The 13,640-nt window shown below is 44.0% G+C and overlaps 2 protein-coding genes and 1 pseudogene across 8 annotated transcripts in view; 1 reads left to right on the forward strand and 2 right to left on the reverse strand.

Moving 5' to 3' along the window:
- Positions 1 to 662, reverse strand: part of DARS2 (aspartyl-tRNA synthetase 2, mitochondrial) — a 44,374-nt gene extending 43,712 nt beyond the window's left edge. The window contains exon 1 of one of the 3 annotated variants that reach the window (XM_072648584.1): positions 367 to 661. The gene's annotated coding sequence lies outside the window, so the exon portion shown is untranslated. Of the gene's footprint in view, positions 1 to 366 lie in introns of all 3 variants that reach the window. The other 2 variants (XM_072648583.1, XM_072648585.1) reach the window with 2 other exon arrangements.
- Positions 1 to 13,640, forward strand: part of CENPL (centromere protein L) — a 37,408-nt gene that overhangs the window by 1,016 nt on the left and 22,752 nt on the right. For 2 of the 5 annotated variants that reach the window (XR_011975658.1, XR_011975659.1), the window contains exon 1: positions 1,024 to 1,140. The exons of 1 other annotated variant lie outside the window; for it this stretch is intronic. The gene's annotated coding sequence lies outside the window, so the exon portion shown is untranslated. Of the gene's footprint in view, positions 1 to 1,023; positions 1,141 to 13,640 lie in introns of those variants that run through there. 2 more of the 5 variants (XR_011975660.1, XM_072648589.1) reach the window with 1 other exon arrangement.
- LOC140529726 (ATP synthase subunit beta, mitochondrial pseudogene) lies at positions 11,217 to 12,927 on the reverse strand (annotated as a pseudogene).

Raw genomic sequence — 13,640 nt, forward strand, 5'->3', positions numbered from 1 at the left:
GCGTGCGCTGGGGGGGCTGGGCAGGACGGGAGGTGCGTGAGCTGGGGGGGCTGGGCAGGACGGGAGGTGCGTGCGCTGGGGGGGCTGGGCAGGACGGGAGGTGCGTGCGCTGGGGGGGCGGGATGGGGGTTGCGTGCGCTGGGGCACAGGTGGAGTGGAATGTGTATGCTGGGGAACACCATCGGCATTAAAGGACAAAAGATAAGGACGTCTGTAAGTACAGAGCAGTTGTAACCAGGAGCTGGGTTCAAACGCAAGTCTTTCTGGTCCTCCCTCCTCCCACCAGACAGGAAAGATGCACTTATTTAGCGCCTCCTGCATGCTAAGCGCTGGAGATCCAAAGACCCTCGCCCCCAAGGAGCTTACATTACTGGATCTGATGAGGCTCACTGAGCTGGAGAGCTGGAGGAGAGCGCCGAGGCCATTGGGCCCCCTGGGTTCGTGGTGCTGAGGAGGAGGACCCGGGAGTCTGGAGAAGGCAAACGACTTGTCTAAGGTCACACGGATAATCGGTGGCAAAAGGAACTAGAGGCCAGAACCGCGACCTCCAAATCCCGGGATTCTTCTGGAGGAAGAATTAGGAGACGACCCTATCACCTAGAGAGGGTCCGGCGCGGCCAGGAAGCCCCGCCTCCGCTCCCCCCCTCACTTCCTCGCGCGTTCGGCGCGGTCCTCTCCGCGCCCTGAGCCTTAAAGCCACTGTGCGCATGGCGCGTGCGCCCACGTCCTACGTCATCCCTGCGCGCCGGCCGACGCCGCAGCCACCACGTTCGCTGTGGGCGGATGCCGCGGGGCGGGGGAGGGGCGCGAGGTTTCCCGGGCAAAGTCAACGGTCTCCGCAGCGGGAGATTAGCCCGGAAAGCGGGCTGGCTCTGAGCGGGGGGAGGAGTAGTTTACGTCAGGCCGCATTACGCTGCTCGCCTTTGCCCGTAGTAAAGATGACAGGGGGCCGAGGGAGGAGGAGGAGGAGGCGGGCACCGCGGGGGGCGGGGTCGCTAGGCCTGCCGCGCAGCCCGTCGGGAAACAATTTCAAACCGGGGCGGGGCCTCCCCTGGAAGATGCCGCGGACCGGCGGGAGCTAAGGCGATCGCTGCGTGGGCTAGCTGGCACCGGGGCCGCTCTGCCCCTGGCGGGCGGAAGGTGAGACACGGAAAGGGAGCCCAGGCGGCGGCGGCGCCGGGGGCCGGGACTCGCGGCCCGCTGTTCCCCTGGTCCCCTGGTTCCCGGCCTCTCTCCAGCCCGCGCTCTTCCGGAGCCCTGGCCGTGGGCGGTGGGACTTTGGCAGCAGGGGGCCCAGCTCCCTGCTGTTGTGGCGGGATGACAGCGACGGGGAGCCGGGGAGTAGGAGAGCCGATTGTTAAACCTTCTGCCAACCCTCCCTGGCCGCCTCCTGGAGCGGATCTCGGCCAGTGACTGCTGGGGCCCCGCCCTCGCTTGGGTTTTCTTTTTCTCCTCCTTTGTCCTTCTCCTCTATCCTGGAACCTGTTAGGTGCTTAATAAGTGCTTGTGGACTGACTGATAGAGTGAACGACGGATGCCCGTTCGCCCTGCTATCCCCGGCCCCTCCCCTTAGGTTCGCCCCGAAGCCCCCTCCCCCTTCTCTTCTCCCGTTTCCTCCCGGACCGCTTTGGCTTCACTTCCGCCCGTGCCCAGCCTGGAGCCTGGGGCCCGCCTCCTCTGGTCCCCCTCCTTCACCTGGGGGTCCGCCTCCTCTGGTCCCCTCCACTCCCCCGTGTCCACTCCCGGCCCTGCTCCCCAGCCAGCGGGTCCCCTTTGACTGACAGGACTGTGTCGTGTGAAGTCCTCGCAGCTGCCTTGCTCCAGTGCTTGTTGTCTGCCACGTTTCTTTTCCTTCCTGCCTCCGAGAAGGCGTCTCCTACCCATCATGGGACCTTCACCTTCTGCCCCCCCCAGGGGCTCTTTCCATGATCCGCCCCCATTACCCTGGCATTTGTGTAGACTTACCATCTACCTGCCTTCTCCTCTGAGAGATGCGCGCTCCTTGAAAATAGGGATTCTGTTTCATTTTTGTCTTTGTGTTCTTAGCACCAAGGACAGTGTCTGGCGTGAGAAGCCTCTGCCAGCCTAATGCCCATCTACCCTTCCAGCCGTAGCTCTCCTCCGTATGCTTGATGTACCTACACTTCAATCAGACCAACCTAACAGTTTTTCTCTGTGCGTTTATGAGGTGTGCAAAGCATTGTGCTAAGAACTGGAGATAAAATAGAAAAAAATAAACCAGTTTCTGCTCTCAAAGAGTTCCCTTCTAATGAGGGAGACAACACTATCAGATGGGGAAAAAAAATTCCGTGATTCTTAGGGTACAGCAGCAGAGCAGATCAATTTCCTTTGATAAAAATCAGATCAGTTTTTGATGTGGAACTATCTGAATGTGCCAAAGACTTTGGTGGCAAGAGCTTTCTTTTCTAGGTCTTAGCAGTGGCTGTAGCACCTTCCGGAACAAATGCCAAGCAGCATCTCCATAAATGATACTTAGAATGTCATTCTTTCCTCTGTATTTATCCATTAAATTCTTTTCGCCTCCAAATTTATTAATATATTTGTTTTCAATTTTCAACAGTCACTTCCTTAGGTTCCAAATTTTCTCTTTGTCACTGCCCAAGACGGCATGCAATCTTCTCTGGGCTTTATACATACATTCCTATTAAACACGTTTTCATGTTAGTCATGTTGCGTAGAAGAATTAAAACAAATGGAAGTAATCATGAGAAAAACAAAACATAAAAGAGAAAATAGTCTTTCATTCTGCGTCCTAATTCTACAGGGCTTTCTCTGCATGTGGATGGCATTTTGCATCATGAGTCCTTTGGAAATGTGTTAGGTCCTTGCTGTGCTGTGAAGGGCTAAGACTATCAGAAACAGTCCTTGCACACTGCGACCATGTACAGTGTTCTCCTGGTTCTGCTCACTTCACTTAGCATCACTTCCTGTAAGTCTTTCCAGGTTTTTCTGAAGTCCACCTGTTCATCATTTCTTATAGCACAATAGCATTCCATTGCATTCATCTACCACAACATGTTGAGCCATTCCCCAATTGATGAGCATCCATTTCCAGTTCTTGGACAACACAAAAAATGCTGCTAGAAATATTTTTGTACATGTGGGTCATTTTCCCATTTTTATGATTTCTTTAGGATAGAGACCTAGAAGTGGTTTTACTGGGTCAAATCTTATGCACATTTTTGTAGCCCTTTGGGCATAGTTCCAAATCACTCTCCAGATTGGTTGGATCATCTTACAGCTCCATCAAAAATGAATTAGTGTTCCAACTCTCCCACATCTTCTCCAACATTTATCATTTTCCTGTTTTGTCGTGTTAGCAAATCAGATAGGTGCGATGTGGTACCTCAGAGTTTTGATTTGCATCTCTCTAATCAATAGTGATTCATCCATTAAATTCTTAACCATCCTTTAAAGCTCAACTCAAATTTTACCTTCTCTGAACTCCTCCAGTCATTGATCACTTTTCCTTGGACTCCACACAATAATTTTTATCTTTTTAATGTACATATATGTTTAAAATTTTTTATTCTGAACTAGATGAACAGCAACAAACATGAACATTTTCACATACAAAGAACAGAAAGAGTATTGTACATGAAACTATACATCTCCATTGATTACAGTTTGTTTCTATTTTTTAAGTATATACCAAATTCAGTGCTGTCTTGTCAGTATCCTTCTAAACCTTCTTCCGTTCACTTCTGTGCATTTAAAAATGCTTTATTGATTTTTTCTTTCTTTTCACATTGTTATCAATATCCTCTTCTCTGTCTCTATTTTCTTTATTCACAAAAAGGAAATTTTAAAAAACTTTCCCTTGTAACAAGTTTGCACAGTCAAGCAAAACAAGTCTATACATGTCCAAAATATGATGTTGTCAGCATTCAGTTTGATTCCTGGAGCATTTATAAAGTGTTTACTATATGTGTGAGACTGTATTAGGCCAGAGATATAAAGATTCAATAAGTCATTAAGCTTTTTTTTCCTTCCTTCCTTCCTTCCTTCCTTCCTTCCTTCCTTCCTTCTTTCCTTCCTTCCCTCCCTCCTTCTTTCCTTCCTTTTTCTAACACTCATTTTAAAAAATTGAATTCTAATTCTCTTCCTCCTACCCCTTCCTCATTCATTGAAATGGCAAGCAATTTGATACTAATTATACAAGTAAAGTTATGCAAAACGTTTCCATATTAGCCATGTTACAAGAAAAGAAAAGAGAAAAGCAAGAAATATAAAGAAAGTGAAAAAAAAAAGCTTTAATCCTCACTCAAGAGTATATCAGTTCTCTTTCAGGAGGGAGATAACATTTCATTTTCTATCGTGGGTGGTTTGGAATTGTCGTGGATTGTCTTAATCGTCTTAATCAGAGTAATTAAGTCATTGGCAACTGATCATCATTACAGTATTGCTGTTACTGAGTACAATCAAGAGATGTTAACTCTTTCTATTATAGAAGGAGAGGAGTGGTGCCAGCCCCATCCAGGTGCTGAAGAGTCTAACATGATCACCCAAGTGGTATGGTCCTTCACTTTGTTAAAGTTGTAATCTCTATATAAAGTGTAAAACTGTATGTGGAGTTCCTAAACTAGGAATTTGTGTTGATGATAAATAATCTCTAGTGATTGGTTTTTAGGACAAATTTAAGATTTAAGATGGAAGTTCTGGTAAAATTTTTGATTAGTGAACCCTGCCTTTTGGTAAAAATTTCTGGGACCATTTCTTATTATGGCCTATTACTCAGAGAGGAATATGACTGGGAAAAGTTGACCTCAGGGGATCAATCCTGTCCTCAGCTTGGGATGAAATCCCTCTGGCTCAGATTCCCCATTGTGTTCCTTTGAAAAGGAATGTTTTCGCCTTTTGCTATTTAAGAGTCTGGTTATGGTTGTTGTCCTTCATCTTCCAAGAGGCCCAAAATGACATCACCATGATAAAGTAAAATTTCAGTGTGTCCAGCTGTGGCTGATCAGACCAATACGTGCTTAGAATGCTCTACCACAGGTTGGGCACAGATAGTCCATGTGAATATTTGGGGTGGATATCCCAGATTTGTACATCCTGTGTTTACTTTGTGCTGTCTCAATTCTGCTTTGCTCAAAGAGCACAGCACCCTTTCTGATGTAGGCACGCCATGCTGAGCAGTCCTGTGCCAGTGTCTTCCATGTTGCATAGTCAAATCCAAAGTTCTTGAGAGAGACCTTAAGAGTGTCCTTGTATTGCTTCTTCTGGCCACCTTGTGATCACCTGCCTCTTGAGAGTTCTTCATAAAAATAGTCTTTTTGGCAAGCGTACATTCTACATTCAAACAGTGTGGCCAGTCCATTGGAGTTGCACTCTCTGAAGCATAGTTTGAATATTTGGCAGTTCAGCTTGAGCAAGGACTTAATGTCTGGTACCTTATCCTGCCAAGTGATCTTCAGAATCTTCCTAAGACAGTTCAAATGGAAGTGATTCAGTTTCCTGGGATGGTGCTGGTATACTGTCCATGTTTCACAAGCATATAGCAATGGATAGAGCGCTGGGTCAACACAAAGGCTTTGCAGACCTTCAGTTTGGTAGTCAGTCTAATACCTCTTCTCTCCCAAACTTTTCTTTGGAACCTCCCAACACTGAACTAGCTCTGGCAATGCATGCATCAACCTCATTGTCAATGTGTATGTCCCTGGAAAGTATACTACCAAGGTAAGCGAATTTATCCACAGCATTCAAAACTTCTTTGTTGTAACCGATGGTTCCACAGTTGGATGAGCTGCCGAGCCCTTTTCTGGGCTCTTTTCACCTTTGGTGTCTACCTGTTCCACCTAACTCTCACCTGTGGCTCCAAGAAGCGGCAGCATGCGCAGTAGCCACACCCTGGTAAACCGTTTTGGTAGACGGACCAAACCAGGTTGAGGGTGACCAAGGGTTCTCAAATCCATTGGTGAATTAGGGGGGTGTCTACCCCAAGCATGTGAAGACTACCTCTGGTGGAATGGGCGGATGAGAACAATTTGTTCTAACAGCCATGAAGGCAGATGAAGCTGGCAATGTGGAGCATTTAGAGCTTGGTTAGACACTGAAGATGCCAAGGTCATCCACTGCATCCTGAGCCATCGCCAGCCATCTTGACTCTGTCCTGCCACTGGACTATGATGACTCTGAAGGAGATTGAGGCTGACGACTTTATGCAACTCTGCCTCACTTAAATCCAGTTTACACACGAATCAGAAGACATCATCCATACCATTTCACTATTATGTCTCAAAGTCCTGTGGCGACAGACAAGTCATGAAGCAGCAGGTGCAGATACACCAGGGAGCTGTAGTCCCAACCCTGCACACAGGTGACTCAGGCCATAGGGCCATTTCTCACTGGAAGCAGCAGTGGGACTCGGCAGCCACCTGGGTGTCTGAGCAGCTTTTTAAGGATTGTACTGCTCACCTCCTGGTGTGAGGGAGGGGACTAGAAAAGGTGCCCTAAACATTGTCTGCTTACCCAACCCTGGCCTGATTACTGCGGCAGACAGGGAATCCCAGTATGTGGTCGAAACACAAAAAAATGTACAAACTGTACGAAAACATCTGTAAAGATGATTCCATTCATCATTGGCACATGGAATGTGCACACATTAATAGACAACACAAAATCCAATAGACCTGAAAGAAGAACTGCTCTTGTTGCAAGAGAACTTAGCAGATGTTGCATTCAGATAGCAGCCCTGAGTGAGACAAGGTTGGCAAATGAAGGCCAGCTTACTGAAGTTGGACCTGGATACACCTTTTTCTGGAGTGGACACAGTGCAGGGGAGTGCCGTGAAAATGGCGTGGGTTTTGCAATCAAAACTAATCAACAAGCTGGTATGCCTGCCAAAAGGAGTGAATGACAGGCTCATGACAATGCAATTGCCACTCACAGGAAAATGCCATGCCACCATCATCAGTGCCTATGCTCCCACCATGGCTAACCCTGATGAAGTCAAAAAAAAAATTTTACGAAGACCTAGAGACTCTTATCATCAGTGTACCAAAAGAGGACAAGCTTATAATTCTGGGTGACTTTAATGCTAGCGTAGGCTCAGACTATCAGACTTGGCAGGGAGTCCTAGGGGCAAATGGAGTTGGAAACAGCAACAGCAATGGTCATTTACTGTTATTGACTTGTGCATCGCGTGACCTTCTCATCACCAACACTGTCTTCCATTTACCTAAACGCAATAAAACTTCATGGATGCACCCTTGCAACAAAAGCTGGCATCTAATAGATTATGTGATTGTAAGGAGAAGAGACAGACAGGATGTGAGAATGCAGAGTGCTGGACTGATCATAGACTTGTCCTATCCAAGCTAAATATTCTCATTCATCAAAAGTGCTGACCCCAAGGCAAAAAAAAATGACTACTAGAAGAGTCTGGTTATAAGGCAGAGATGAAACCAAAGTATAAATGTGATGTTGTTTAAAATTAACTATAATTGTATCTTATCTACAGAGGGACTGAGGAATGAGTCCAAAGTGGCCCCAGGTGGTCTAGAGGTTCCAGGCATGGTCTTGATGGGAGTGGCCAGTAACCTGGAGAATTGGATTGATAGGGCATAGTGATATGCTTCTATAGGCCTCTAGAGAGCCAACTCATGTGACGCAAGGTGAGGTTTTCCAAGGCCCTTTTAGACAAATGGGTCTAAAACTCTTTGGGGGTAATGGACAAAGGTTCCAACTTGGAATAAAGTCTTTGCCTGTTAAAAAGATGAATTGAGTAAATACAATTGACTGAATTACTGAGAGTAAATCAAAGGCTTCTTTAGTGGGGGGAAAAGAATTTGTGTAGTTTCTTAGAGGCAGGTAACTTCTGGTAAAATTTGGCATTGAAGGAAAAGTTAAATGTTTCTGTTTTGATAAGAATTCATTTCATGAACATAAGTTGAAGTTAGTGTTTGAACTTATCATATGTGTAACTCATTCTTTTAGATTGAGCATGGTTAGAAAGGGACAGAGTAGTTTGGGAAACAGTTGTAAATCTATTAGAGCAATAACATTATGATTATTATTTAACCAGGAATTAGAGTATGGAAAGGCATGAATTGCTTCAAAAGATGTTCCTTAGGCAATGTGAAGTTATAGTCATATCTGAAACCTGATTATTGGAACTTGCTATTTTAAGATTTTATGGGACTATTAACTGACTATTCTTCTGAGTCTAACTCCAAGTATGGATAGCAAGAAAGGTGGTCTGAGCCACTGATCCATGATGCCAGTAAGCCTGTGAGATGCTGGTATGAACTGCAAAAAGGGGATCTCATGGTAAGGTTGGTAAGGTTGGGAGAACAATTGTTCAGTCTGGGCTGAGGTAGGAGTCTCCTGACTCAATTTCCCCACTGACACCTGGCAGACTTTAAGCCTGGTTGAATGCCAGTTGACAATCTACTCCTGCCTGGAATTGACACGAAGTTAGGGAGATGTTATTTCCCTGAAATATCCCTACTCTTAATGGCAATTCCTATAATCAAAAGTTTTGTAAGCTTAATACCAGATCTGTTAAATAATAGATTGTTGGTAGAGGAACATCTGAAGTTAAGTCTAAATTTAAGCTATTAGGCTTAGGACTTTAGACCAAGAACAATAAGTTAGGGTCCATTAATCCTTAGTAATAATGTGGAGACAATCAGGTCAAGGGCTTGTGAAGTTAGCATACATAGTTATCATTTTCTCTCAGTTGGTTAATGTTAAAAGAAAAATGGTTTGTAGTCTATATTGTAAATGCTTTAAAAGAAGTGTCACATGACCAAAAGTTGGAATTGTTTTATGATGTGATATGTACTGTGTTAAAAATAATTATTTATTGTATTTATGTAAAAGTACTGGAGCCTGGTATTGACTCCTTAGTAAAGTCTCATCTTCCTGATGGGGGAAATGAATAGTGAACTAATGTAAAATGTAAATACTGGATTCTAATGTGGATTTCTTAAACATGACAATTGGCCAAAGTTCCAATTTTGATTTTGTAAGAGTGATAAAAGTATAAAGGTTAGAAATGGTAATCTAAAATTGTATCAAGGTCAGTTTTGTAGGAGAGCGAACATCTGGATTTCTATAAGAAGATAAAGGGAAGAAGATGCAGAGGTGCTGTGCTGGATGGCTTGAAGGAGCATTCAGACTGGAAAACTGCATCAGATCCTGTTCTTCCCCAGACTGCTGTATGAGATGGAACCTCTGAATGGACGATTCATTGATCTACCTTTTCCTTTTGAATCTCTGTATCTGTACTTACAACAAGGGGACTGCCCCCTTGTAATTTGTCAATGAGTCAGTCAACTTTGCTCCCTTCCTATATTCATTCTATCCCCCATATAAAGCAGGACAAATGAATGGAAGAATTCGTAGGGGAAAGAATGTGAGGAGGTATTTATTGATTGGATTTAGGTGTGGAAACAGAAATTTTAATAAGGAAAGAGGAGGGATTTTGTGGGAAGTAAAGTTGTTGTCCACATTCCTAGGTAATTAGGGTTGTGGCCTAGCATGGACAGGTTAGAGGTCAGAAACTAAGGTGCAGGTCCAAGGAGCTGTGTGAGGAAAGGCCTATCACGGAGGAGAACATGGAGTCACATGGCCAGGGGATGGTGTTGTGGGAGATCCAAAGTTAAAAAAACAGTATAAGAAGCCCCATTTTCCTGCACATGTTGTAGTTTTCCTGTAACCTTACTTGGGGAGGTTACCTGTCCATTCCGGGAGAATGGACATAAAGATTAACAAAGGCCTTCCTGGTTTCACAACAAGTATTATTCTTTATTTAAGGTGAGCATGTTTCTCACTGTTGGGGGCTTGTTAAACAAGCTCACTTCTAATACCCTCAGTTTCCAATTCTTTGCCCCCACAGAAAGAGCTGCTATAAATGTTTTTTTTTTTTTAACATATAGGTTCTTTTTTTCTTTTCTTTGATCTTTTTGAGATACACACCATGTAGTGGTGTGTTGCTGGATCAAAGGGAATGCATACTATGCCCTTTAGGCATAGTTCCAAATTGTTTTTCAGAGTGGTTGGGCCAGCTCACAACTCCACCAACAGTGCATTAGTGTCCCAGTTTTTCCACATTCTTGCCAGTATTTATCATTTTCATTTTTTGCCATGTTAAGCCAGTCTGAGATGGTTCCTCAGAATTGTTTTAATTTGCATTTTTAAATCAATAGTAATTTAGAGCATTTTTTAAATGTGATTGTTGATAGCTTTGATTTTTTTTCTTCTAAAAACTGCCTGTCTTATAGCCTTTGAACATTTATCAATTGGGGAATGGCTCTTATTTTTATAAATTTGGCTTAGTTCCCCACATATTTGACAAATGAGGCCTTTATCAAAGAAATTTGCTGTAAAATTCCCCCCACCCCGAGTTTCCTGCTTTCCCTCTGATTTTGGCTACATTGGTTTTGTTTGTGTAAAACCTTTTTAATTTTATGTAATCAAAATTATCCATTTTATTTCCTGTGATCTTTTCTATTTGGTCATAAACTCTTCCCTTATCCATAGATCTGACAGGTAAAATTTTCCATGTTCCCCTAATTTACTTATCACCCTTTATGTCTAAATCATAACTCATTTTGACCTTATTTTGGTATACAGTGTTGGAGGTTCATCTATGCCTAGTTTCTGCCAAACTGCTTTTCAGTTTTCCCAGCAATTTTTGTGAAAGTTCTTACCCCCAAAACTTGGATCTTTGGGTTTATCAAACACTAGATTTCTATGGTCATTTACTACTGTATATTGTGAACCTAATCTATTTCACTGATCCACTAGTCTGTTTCTTAGCCAGTACCAGATGGTTTTGATGGTTATTGATGGTTATTGCTTTCCAGTATAGTTTGAAATCTGGTAGGCTGCCTTCCTTTGCATTTTTATTTCATTGATTTCCTTGACATTCTTGACCTTTTGTTCTTCCAAATGAATTTTGTTATTATTTTTTCTTAGCTCTGTAAAATAATTCTTTGGTAGTTTGATTGGTATGGCACTGAATAAGTATATTAATTTTTGTGGAATTGTCATTTTTTTTTTTTTTTTAGTGACCCACTTTAGTACTTTAATGCTTTTGCTCAGGGACTCTGCCCTGAAAACCTTGTCTAGGCATTACAGAAAGACAAGTATGAGGAAATAGAAAAGTGAACAACATGATTAACTCATCTCATACAATTCTGACATCCATTTTACTCTTTTAGGACTCTCTCCCCAGACACATAAAATGGGCTGTGAGATGTACATTTTATTCAAAAGTTTAAATATTCTTCACAGAGTACACAGATTTTCCAACCAAAGTTCTTGTGTAGCGTGTTTAGACAAGTAAAATTGAAGGCTGGGTGGCAGATGCAGACTCTTCATGAGTGTTCTTCAGCCAGTTTTTCAGCTTTTGTCACAGCTTCAATGGTCCAACCATACAGAAGGCCTGCTCTGGGAGATGGTCATACTGACCTGCCAAGATTTGCTGGAATTCCTTAATGATTTCTTTCAGGGGTACCAACTTCCCTATGTGTCCTGTGAATACCTCAGCAACCTGGAAAGGCTGTGACAAGAAACGCTGGATTTCTGGGCCCGAGACACTGTCAACTTGTCTTCTTCAGACAACTCATTGATAGCGGTGATGTCTTGGAGGGACTTATAGTCCTGCAGAATCTTTTGTACACCTTGGGCAGCCTCATAGTGCTCATTGCCAACAATGTTGGGGTCCATGATCTGGGAAGTGGAGTCCAGAGGATCCACTGCAGGGCAAATGCCCAGCTCAGCAATGGCCCGGGACAGTGCAGTGGTAGCATCCAAGTGGGCAAAGGTTGTAGCAGGAGCAGGTCAGTCAGATCATCAGCAGGGACATAGATGGCTTGCACGGAGGTGATAGAGCTTTCCTGGTTGTGGTAATTCTTTCCTGCATGGTGCCCCTATGAGTGGCCAAAAGTAGGTTGCTAATGGACAGCAGAGGGGATTCTGCCTAGTAAAGCAGACACTTTTGAGCCAGCCTGAGTGAATTGGAAGATATTATCAGTGAATAGCAATACATCTTGGCCCTCTTGATTTCTGAAGTATTCAGCCACAGTGAGGCCAGTCAAGGCTACCCGAGCTCGAGCGCAAGGTAGTTCATTCATTTGGCCATATAACAACACTACCTTGGAAGTAGCATCCTTCGGATTGATGACACCAGACTCAGTCATCTCATGGTACAAGTCATTGCCCTCTTGGGTCCGTTCACCAACACCAGCAAACACAGAATAACCACCATGGGCCTTGGCGACATTGTTGATTAGTTCCATAATCAATACCGTCTTTTCCACACTAGCACCACCAAAGAGACCCGTTATGCCACCCTTGGCATATGGGGCCAAAAGATCCACAACTGTGATGCCAGTAACCAGGATTTCTTGCTCTACACCCATTTCTATGAATTCAGGAGCCTCGGCATGAATAGCAGCAAACTGTTTGGTTTTGATTAGACCCCTTACATCGATAGGTTCTCCAATCACATTCATGATTCTTCCTAAGGTCTCAGGGCCCATAGGAATTTTGATTGGGGCTCCAGAATCCAGGACCTTCTGCCCTCTGACCAATCCGCTGACCATCCATAGCAATGATCCGGACTGTGCCCTCACCCAGATGTTGGGCGACTTCCAGAACCAGCCTGGTCTCCCTGCCCTGCACTTCGAGGACATTGAGGATGGGAAGGAGCCCCTCATCGAACTGCACGTCCACCAAGGCCCCAGTGACTGCCACAATGCACCTGCTGGCCGACCCGCTCTTGGGGGCAGGGGATATCTGGGCCGCGTAGTCCCGCCGCCTGGATCACAGCTGGATCACAGCTGGGGCCACCCACAACAAAGTCTGGGCTTGGGGCAACGGCGCGGAAGTGGCCAGGCCCTGAAGGGCGCCCGAGGCCGAGGAATCTGCAGTGCGCCTCAACGGCCCCAACATGGTGGAGCCTGGGGAGAGATTCTGTCATTTTTATTATATTGGTTCAGCCTCCCCATGAGCAATTAATATTTCTCTAATTGTTCAGGTCTGTCTTTATTTGTATGAAAGTAATGTGTTTTGTAATTGTATTCATATGGTCCCTGGGTTTATCTTGGCAGGTAGACCAATAAGCATTTATTATTTATTTCTTGATGCTTGTTCATATCTTTTGACCATTTGTCAATAAGAAAATGGTTCTTATTCTTATAAATTTGAATTAGTTTCTCATGTAGCTTAGAAATGAGATCTTTCTCAGAGAATTTTGCTAGAAGCTCTTTTTGAGTTATTAAGAAATGAAGACTAAGGAGAGATACCTGTTAGCTGAAGAGTAGCTTAGCAAATTATGGCATGTGAATGTAAGGCAATATTATGCATAAAAAATGGTGAAAAGGACAGTTTTGGAGGGACTTGGGAAGATTTGTATGAAGTTACAGATCTAATGTGAGTAGAACCTGGAAAACATTCAATATGGTAACAACATTATAAAGTTTACCATCTTTGAAGGATTTAAGAACTGTTGAATGTAGTAACAAACCATGATTCTAGGGAACAGATGGTGGAGCATATTATCCATTTTTTGACAGAAAGATGATGCATAATGAGACACATTTTTGGACATATTCAATTCAGGAATTTTGTTTGATTATGCATGTTCATTACACGTATTTTTTTTT

The sequence above is a fragment of the Notamacropus eugenii genome, chromosome 2 (genome assembly GCF_028372415.1).
Source record: "Notamacropus eugenii isolate mMacEug1 chromosome 2, mMacEug1.pri_v2, whole genome shotgun sequence".
Classification (NCBI taxonomy): domain Eukaryota; kingdom Metazoa; phylum Chordata; class Mammalia; order Diprotodontia; family Macropodidae; genus Notamacropus; species Notamacropus eugenii.